Raw genomic sequence first — 10,074 nt, 5'->3', positions numbered from 1 at the left:
TCCAACCAGCAACATATCATCCACATACAAGACCAGATAAATAACACGGTCACCAATTAATTTAAAATACACACAATGATCTGCTTTGCTTCTCGTGAAGCCAAGTCCCCGTATAAATGTATCAAATTTCTGATACCACATCCTTGGTGATTGTTTTAACCCATACAGAGACTTCTTTAACTTGCATACCAGTTCTTTCTTACCCTTCACCGCAAAGCCTTCAGGTTGCTTCATGTAGATTTCCTCTTCCAAATCCCCGTGAAGAAATGTTGTCTTCACATCCATCTGTTCTACCTCAAAATCAAAAGCAGCAACAACAGATAAAAGTAATCTAATAGATGTTACCTTGGCAACAGGAGAAAAAATATCACCAAAATCAATTCCCGGCACCTGGGAATAACCTTTTGCTACCAGCCGAGCTTTGTATTTCTCCACCTTTCCTTCTGCATTTATCTTCTTCTTGAACACCCATTTGCTGCCAATGGGTTTCCTTCCAGCCGGCAACTCCACCAGATCCCAAGCCTTATTTTTGTGCAAAGATGCCATTTCATCGACCATGGCCTCTTTCCAGAGTTTTCCATCCTCTGAATCCACTGCTTCCTTCAAAGTCCTGGGATCATCATCAGTAACAGACAAAGCAAAATTTGAACTGAAAGCAGATGGACTATACCTTTCTGGCTGCCTTCTTTCTCGAACTGATCTTCTCACCCGAAGTTTGTGGCTCTTCATCTTCTGATTCCTCCTCTGCTGTAGAGTCTGATTCTTCCTCCTTTGGCTCAAACTCTATCTTCTCAGGTTCCTTTGGTTGGACTTCATGTTGAATAACATCTTTTACCTCTCTGAACAACACATCTCGGCTGTACACAACCTTCCGTGTGACTGAGTTCCAAAGCTTATAACCCTTTAAACCATCCTTATACCCAATAAAGATGCACTTTTCAGATTTACTATCCAACTTGGTTCGTTTCTCCTTTGGAACATGTACATATGCATCACATCCAAATACCCTTAGATGTGAAAGAGAGGGTTTCTTACCAGCCCATACTTCTTGTGGAGTCTTATCCTCCAACGCTGATGAAGGTGATCTGTTGATCAGGTAACATGCAGTATCCACCGCCTCTACCCAGAATTCCTGTCCTAACCCGGCACCACTAAGCATGCTTCTTGCCCTTTCCATCAACGTCTTGTTCATTCTTTCTGCGACTCCATTTTGCTGAGGTGTATATGGAGTAGTCTTCTGCCGTGCTATACCACACTTCTTACAAAATTCTTCAAATTCCTTGCTGCAAAATTCTCCACCATTATCTGTCCTCAGCACCTTTATCTTCTTCTCTGTCTGATTTTCCACCAGAGCCTTAAATTCTTTAAACATATCAAAGACTTCAGATTTCTTCTTAAGGAAATATATCCATGTATTCCTTGAGAAGTCATCTATGAATGATACATAGTACACAGACTTACCCAGTGATGGAACCTTCACAGGTCCAAACACATCACTGTGCACAAGCTCTAATATCTGTTTCGTCCTCTTACCACCAGAGGGGAAACTCACCCGATTCTGCTTCCCATACACACAATTTTCACAGAAATCAAAATCCAGAGAGCTATCATTCATACCTTCTACCATACCTTTACCATGAAGTATTCGAAGGCCCTTCTCTCCAATATGTCCAAGCCTTTGATGCCACAACATGGTCTTCTCTCCAGAGACCACTAGATTTTCTACTCCATTTTCAGGAACCATAGAACTATTGCACCCATCAACAACAGTGCTACCTTGTAGCTTGTACAGAGTTCCAATCCGAACTCCCCGCATCAATATCAGTGCTCCTCGAACCATCTTGCAGGTATCTTTCTCGAACACCGTCTTTACACCTGCATCATCCAACTTGCTTACAGAAGCCAAATTTCTGGCCAATGCAGGAATATGTAAAACACCTGGAAGTGTTCTAACCCTTCCACCTTGCAACTTCAACTTTACTTTTCCCCGACCAATGATTCTAGCCTTCTTATCATCTCCTAAGAAGACATCACCACCATCGTATTTCTCATACTCGCAGAAGCACTCTCTATGGGGAGTGAAGTGAAAGGATGCACCTGAGTCAATCAACCATGCCTCATTATCTACATGTGTACTTGAAGAAGACAAGTACACATCCCCACCTTCATCTGAGGTGGTTTTCGCCTCTGCAGAAGGAGCATCATCAGATCCCTTTCCTTTATCAGGAGCTTTAGATTTACAATCCCTTCTGAAGTGCCCTTCCTTTCTGCATTTCCAGCACACCACCTTTGTAGGTTTTTCTGGAGATTTAGATCTCCCTCTAGATTTAGATCTCCCACTCGATGATTTATTTTTGTTTCTGTTCTGGGACCGTCCTCGTACAGACAAGGCATCACCATTCTGGTTGTCCATATTTTTCCGTCTCATCTCCTCCGTCAGCAAGGCTAAGACTATTTCATCAAACTGCAAAACAGTTGCATTGCTACCTATTGCAATAACCAGACTATCCCACGAATCTGGTAGAGAACACAACAGACTGATGCACTTATCTTCATCTGAAATTTTAATATCAACAGATAATAACTGACTTACCACAGTATTAAACGCATTCAGATGCTCTGTCACCGAGTCTCCATCTTTCATCCTCAGGTTATACAGCTTTTTCCGCAGGAACAGTTTATTCACCAGAGACTTAGATTGGTACAAAGTCCCTAACTTGACCCACAAAGCCTTTGCCGTAGCTTCCCCTGATACATTCAGCAATACTGAATCTGAGACACACAATCGTATTGTGCTCTTTGCCTTCCGATCCAACTTCTTCCATTCTTCATCGGTCACTCCCGATGGTTTAGTACCCGGATCTACCGCGATCCACTGATCTTTATCCACCAATAGATCCTCCATCTTGAGTTTCCACAACTCAAAATTCTGACCATTGAACTTCTCAATCTCTATCTTTCCACTGCTCGCCATCTTCTTTCACCACCAGAATCGATCTCGCAGATCTCCCACTGAACAGGGTCTACCACAGGCCCGAGCGAAACCCCTCAGCAACAAAGGCGTCCCCTTGAAGCCAAAACAGCTCTGATACCAAATGTAGGTTTTAACCCTGTACAGAAATTACCTGCATACGAATTCTTAGACAAAGAAAATAAACAATGCGAGACCATAACCCATAAAACACATATGAACAAAGATTTTTCCCTGGATCCCAAAACCAGGACTACCAGCTTGATTTTTCATTATATTCCTTTCAATGTTACAATCCATATTTATACATGCCGAAGCATCCAATACCATGGACCGAAAACCATCGCGTCCAAAAAACATGTGCGAAAATCATGCACAAAACCATAGGTGGGTCTGCCGGACCCCATAAAGTGGGGTTACAAGTGCCCTTCAAAACCCCTATTAACTACGTGGAAAGAATATAACACAACCCAACAACTGCAAGGGTCTCCAATATGTTCAGATCCCGAAGGACGGACCTCCCTACAGCCTCTCCTATTGGAACATCATCTGCCACCCACGAGCGCGCCACTGGTCGTACTGGTCCAATATCTGCACACACATATAAGTTTGATTAGTCTTGGTAACATTTTAAAACACAAAAACATTATAAAACTGATAAAAAAATATGTGGTCGAATCATTTTACCTATAGCACTCCACTGCTCGTCAGCTGGTAGTGCCAAATCTGGGTCACCTCGGAAATCCATTCCGACGTATGGATAATCATCAAAGACCATCTCCTGACAGTCAAACCACTCGAAAAAGGAATCATAGAAGGAAATCTGTGACTGACCAGCATGTCTGGCCATAAGATCAACCCATCTCTGCATCTGTGGTTCCCCCAGTGCTGGTAATCCTAGTGAAATGTACTGAGGTTGCATCAGTGGAATCCTCTCCAAGGAAAAAGCAGTCAATATGGAACCATAGCCAAAATTTTTGGTCCTTCCATTCTTTACTTTGGAGAGTTGTTCTTTTATGACAAGAAGTACCACCTCGCACCAATTGAACACCTTTGGTTCTAGGCATTCCAGGGTGTACTTCATGTAAGATCTGTTTGCCAAATGCAAAGTTGTGCTACCAGCCAATCTAGAAAAGGTAAATAAAATGGTCCTCAGGGGCCGATCAGTGACATCCCAGATATTGATCTTGCCATCTCAGCTGGGATGAGATCCATCTCTGCAGAACTGATGAATGTAATCTTTCACGGATTCACCCCCACGAGCGAATCCTGAAAGTCAAAGTGGGGCACTACACCTTGACAACCCCATCAAAAAGTAAATGTCCTCGACTGTCAATGGAATAAATTTTCCTCTGATCTGGAATACCTAGTCGATCGGATCCCAAGCATCGAGAAAATACTGCAACAAAATGATTTGTTGCCTCATGCTGGACATGCGAAAGAACTTTAGCAAGCCACAGTTCGTAATGTAGTAATTGTGCCCTGGTCATGTAAGGCAATCATGTCCTCTTCTTCATGTTCACGTTCACGCCATGTGATGACCATCTTGATCCAACAAATATCTGAAACACAGACAAAATATGAGTTAATCAACTGATGAAATTTGAGGGGGAAAACCACTCCAAAGCTCCAAAATCCCAAATTTGAAATAGAATGATGAAAATGAAAGGTAAAACTACTTTTTATGATTATTATTCACGTACTTCAAGTAAAATGCTAATTTTAATTCATTGTTCATATGTATATATGTATTTATAATCAGTTCAATGGAGTGATGGAGCAGGTTGAACGACTGACAAAATATGATGTACTAAACTGTGAATTAAATTTTTTTTACCACCATCTAAGCATATGTTGTCGTATGGTTCAAGATCATTAAAAAATAAACCTACCATTGAGCATAGTTCCCCACAGTTCAAGCTCGTTAAAAAATAAACCCACCTTCGGTAAATAACCATTGTGATTGCCATGCTATCAACCTTTTGAGCCTTGGTTGTGTTCCTACCATCACCTCCATCCTTTTGGTTGATCATATGCTTCCACTTGATTGTTTACCCTTTTGAGGAATAGCTGCAATGAGTGGTCCTGTTAGCCAACCTCTTCACATCACCATGTTTTGAAAAGCTCCAAGCTTACCCAGAACCAGTTGCTACCCTAAATTCCACTCGTTCCTGAAAAACGAGTCTCCTTTAAACTCTTTTCAGACTCGTTAAATATGACAAGATTGTTGAGTAATTAGCCTTTCCAGCTTGTTAAAGTAATTGGAAGTGCCATCCCTCCTGTATTTTTAATCTTTTTCGGACCCGAGGGATTATCTCATGAAAAAGTTCGAGAGCTTGTCGTTTCGGCTTGTTAAAAGTGATCGAAAAGTCATCCCTTTTGTATTATTTTATCCTTTTTCGGACTTAAGGGATTACGCTACAAAAAAAGAACTGCTGGAGTTTCCTTTTCGTCCCTTTTCAAATTCTCTAAGCATGAAAAGTACCGAGTTATCCTTGTCATTAAACTCGTTAAAACAATAGCGACAAACTTTTCCACCTAGACAAGAACGAGTTTCATTATCTCTAGACTCACTAAAATATAGCGACAGGTTTGCCCGAAGGGAAAATTATAGAACAAGTATATGTTATCCTCCTCAAGCTTGACAAAAATAAAGAGGTGCTGGTGTTATAGAAATTTTTGTGCCTTACAGCATGAAGCATGAAATGTCAATAATCTGAGGGATCCAAAGTCCCTAAACATGTTGTTCCTACCCCTAGAGGAACAAGGTCAGCAAACCACAGCACTGAAAATCAGTTCTCCACCTGAAAACACTCAAAAACAAGCTATTGCTGGATCATGTCAGCTGCTCCACTGAGCATCTGCGCTGAATGTCAACTGCTCCACTCTGTACCTGCGCTGAATGTCAAAAGCAATGAAGGCTACCTGCGCTGGGCGAGATTGGCCAAGTGGCACAGTCATTCTGCAAGGTGTCAAATGCCTAGGAAGCTTCCAAAATGACACTTGGATCAGGGAATTCGCCTTGTGATGAGTAAGAGGATCTAGATCTCCAAGTGGAAGCAAGAAACTCCAAGTGGACTCAAGAATTGAAGTATAACTGAAGTGGGAGAGGACACTAGTCAGCTTCATGCCAAGCTCAAGCTGACTCATCCTTTCTCCAAATCTCCTATATATAGAGCTCTCTCATGAGGTCTAAGGAGGTTGGAATCTTGTGAATGTAAGGAAGTGTTGTTGGTTTGAGTATAGAACTATTGGGTGATTGCTTTGAAGGAGGTGAAGAGGAGATTTCTTTCTGCTGGGAGGTGTTGCTGGATTGGGCCTCTTATGGTTGTAACACTCTCAGAACTTTACTTCTTCCATTAATAAAGCATTTGAGGTTCTTCTATATGCATGTATCTTTGTGGCGTATTGATGCTTGTATATTTGATTTATTCTAATCCTTGAATCAATTATGGATGTATGCTTCTCGTAGTTTCCATTTCTTGTGCTTTTGCAGGATCTTTGTGTAGCTGGGCCAGTGAAAGAGCAAGGAGCTGGGAGCAAGCAGCAAAGAGGGAAGATTGGATCAACCATTAGCGGAAGACAACGGTTAGTGGATCCCTTTCTCCTCTCTCTTACATCTCATAAAGAAGTAATCTTGAATAGCTTTGTATTCAGTTGTTGCTGAGGTACTATCACCCTTAGAGTGGGATAGGGTCATTCCGTATTGGATACTTTTCCCAACAACAAATTGGCGACTCCACTGGGGAAAGTATCTTGTTGGTTATTTGTGTTTTTTGCTATTCATTTCATAAACAAAGGGAGTACCGAATCGAACTGCATTTGGATCTCTCAAATGCAAAGTAGAGGGCAGCTACTCTAGCTCAGTTTCTGGGCAAGTTTATGATTTGAAGAGCTGATCCACAAAGACTCTAATAAGCTCTTAGTGATAGCTTTTCATCCTCCTTGTCATCCCTTAGTGTGTACTTGACTGATAGCTTCTGATTTGAGCAAAAACTGTGAATTTTTGAGCAATCTGTGACCCGGAAACCAAGAGAAACGAAAGTTTCGTTCTTCAGTGCAGGCTGTACAAAGGCTGTTTGCATTTCAGCGCAGTTCCCGAAGGGGCTACCTGCACTGAAAGTCAAACAGACAGTGTCCCACCTGCGCTGGACCAGTCTTGCTTTGTGCTACTGGGGTTTCCTGCTGTTTCTTGCCCTGTTTTCACTCTTGTTTTTGTTGTCTGTTACCAGTCAATGTGCCTATCTGAAACCAACTTTCCTTGTCACTATTCCGCCTCGGTTGTATAAAGAAACTGTGTTTGTTCTTTGTGTATTTCTTATATCATTTACAGTTTCCCATAACGAAAGTGAACTAGTCTTGCTATGACCTCTTAGATCTAGACCTGTGATAAAGTGTCGTTTTGATCTTAAAAGTTAGATTGTTTGCTGTTCATAGCTGATTGAGATTTTGCTTTCGTCATTTGGTTTGAGTTTATGTATTTCTAGTGTCGAAACAAGTAGATCTTAAGGTGTCTTTTGATTTTGGACGAACTTGTTTGCTTTCACTTGAAATTGAATTCAAAGTTATACAACAGCTTTCTTTTTGTGTCGCACAAACATTAAGAAAAAGAAAAGAAATACTTGCATTTTTGCATTTTGCATATAAGTTTGTATGTTGATTTAGGGAAAAAGTGCATTAGTGAGTGCTCTTTGATCTGTGTGAAAAGATTTTTATCTCTCTTTTCCCTCAGTAGTTAAGATTTTCATAAGTCGAAAAGATTGAAAAATCTTGCTTCTCATCTTAGACTGCATTTAGGAATTTGTATCAAAACATCTCGTGGTGAACCTTGAAAGGAAAACTTTAAAAAGGTCAACTTAAAATATATTGAATGAACCTAGCAACGCTTTGAAACATAACGCAAACATCTAGAGGTCTAATCTAGAGACGTGTTTCGGCGTCGTTAAACGTAGTGACTGTCGATCTCGACGAAGGTGGGTGATTCCTCCTGAGAGTCGGTGGCACTAATACGGACTTGTGCTCCCACGTACCGTCGCGTATATATTGGGAGACCCCTATAGGAATAAAGCCTTTATCCATAGGAAACCGTGTCGGCCGCCCTACTGATCGCAATGCAGTGAACACAACATTCACGAAGATCGACCACTCGTACCGTAAAACGTATTCTGTGGTTTTGCGAAAAGTTGGCACACCCTCTGCCTAGAACTCCAGAGCAGTTTCTTTTGGCCTTTTTCAAACTCTATAACTAAAAAAGTCCAACCGAGCATTTGTCACTTCGGGCTCGTTAATACATCGAAGGAGACTAGAGTCATCTTTAGCTTTTTCTCGACTCTTAAAAAGTGAAAAAGCAAGTTGTGTCTAAAAGCGTCTAATAAAATTCATTCAATTCGAAAACACAAATTTCCCCTTTTAATATTTTAGTTGATCGAGTAATCCGCAATCGTGGAAGAAAGTCAATTGAAACCCCGTCGTTCGCGGAGGCTTACGAGTCAACCGTCTTTGTCCCCGGAATCGAAAACAGTACGCGCAAAGCGAACTCGTTTAACCGGTTCAAAGTCCCCTTTGAAAGTTAGAAAAAGTGTTCCGACTGCATCTGAGGTTCCGGTTACTCCTTACATTTCTGGAAACCCTGCCTCTATAGAAGAAGTTCAACAGCCACAGAAGGACAGTAATACTGATCCTAGTCTGGGGGCAAATACTTGTGTAACTAAACCAGTTCCATCTGTAACCGGTCCAGAAAGTTTTGTTCCTCAAACAACTGTCGCTGTCGAAGCAACCACTTCTTCGGCACCAGAAATATTTTACGGACCTGACGGTCTTCCTCTTCCACTGGGTTTGATTGCAATAGAGGAAATTGCAGAGGATCCGCAAGCAAGTACTCCAACTCATTTTGGAGTAGGGGTCACTCTCTTTCCTTCATCAGAGGTTAATCCACCACAAGTGGAAGTCCCTGTAGAATCGCTAGGCAATCTATTGGATAGACTTCAAATGTCTGAACAACCATCATCATCTAGGACTGTGTCAAATGACACATCGACAGCAGAAGCCCCTGCTGTCACTCCGACGATGTTTTCCGGTATACCAGCTGTCCCAACTGGCTCTCAACAGCTAGAAGGAGTCCACCAAGGGACTATTTCGACAGTATGGTCTGTTCCAGTTTGTTCATCCGGAGTAATACCCGGTAATTCTTATGTTGAAACTCGACAGATTGATCCTCATGGAGGTCAATTTGGGCCATCTAGTCCTCAAGGACTAACAATCCCTCTGAGTTCCGGATTGCTACCATATGGGGGGCAGTATGCCCTTTCATTACCTCCTCCGGGAGGATATCCATATGGCAGTTCTCAACAGTATTCAGGTTATACTGAAATTGCATCAAGTAGTTGGGTACCTATGCTACCTCAACAACCAAGGATTGTATATTCTATGCAACAGTGTGTACCTGTGACCAACATCTCAACCACACCGGCTATTGTAACTGTGTCGCAAGTTCAAGCGATACCTGTTACATGTCAACCTCAGATTTCTCAGGTTGTAATGCAACAGTCGCTTGACCATGGGTCACAACCACAATCGCCAACTGGTGGGACGACACAAGTACAAACGGGTACAATTACCCCACACCTTGGTCCAATGGTTAGCATGGCACAACAGAACATGGCGTCACAACCATGGCTTGTACAATACCAACAACCGCAATTCCAGCAAGTGTACCAAGGTTCTGAGCAGCAGATCTTTGCAAACAGTGGACAACCGTATATCCAAAACGGTCAAAACCAACCATTTTACAGTGGTCAAGTCCACCAACCGTATCAGTCATACCAACATCAATTACATTATGCTGGTATGCAAAGACCCGCCGCTCAAACGATTCCATCGTACCCTGGTTACGCTTCACCTAACCTGAATCAACAGTTACCATTCGTGGCAACTTTAGAGTTACCCGATTTACACCGTTTAACCAACGATCCGATTGCTTATGCCCCTTGGTGGCCAGCGATTCCTCATAAACTTCCATTTGACATTCCTAAATTCAATGGAAATCCAGGTGAAGACCCGTCGAATCACGTGATGACTTTTCATCTGTGGTGTTCGTCGAACAC

This window comes from Pinus tabuliformis, chromosome 8, assembly GCF_031772625.1.
Source record: "Pinus tabuliformis cultivar Carrire ecotype Pingquan chromosome 8, CPIR1, whole genome shotgun sequence".
In the NCBI taxonomy this organism is placed as follows: Eukaryota; Viridiplantae; Streptophyta; class Pinopsida; order Pinales; family Pinaceae; genus Pinus; species Pinus tabuliformis.
This window is presented reverse-complemented; position numbering follows the sequence as displayed.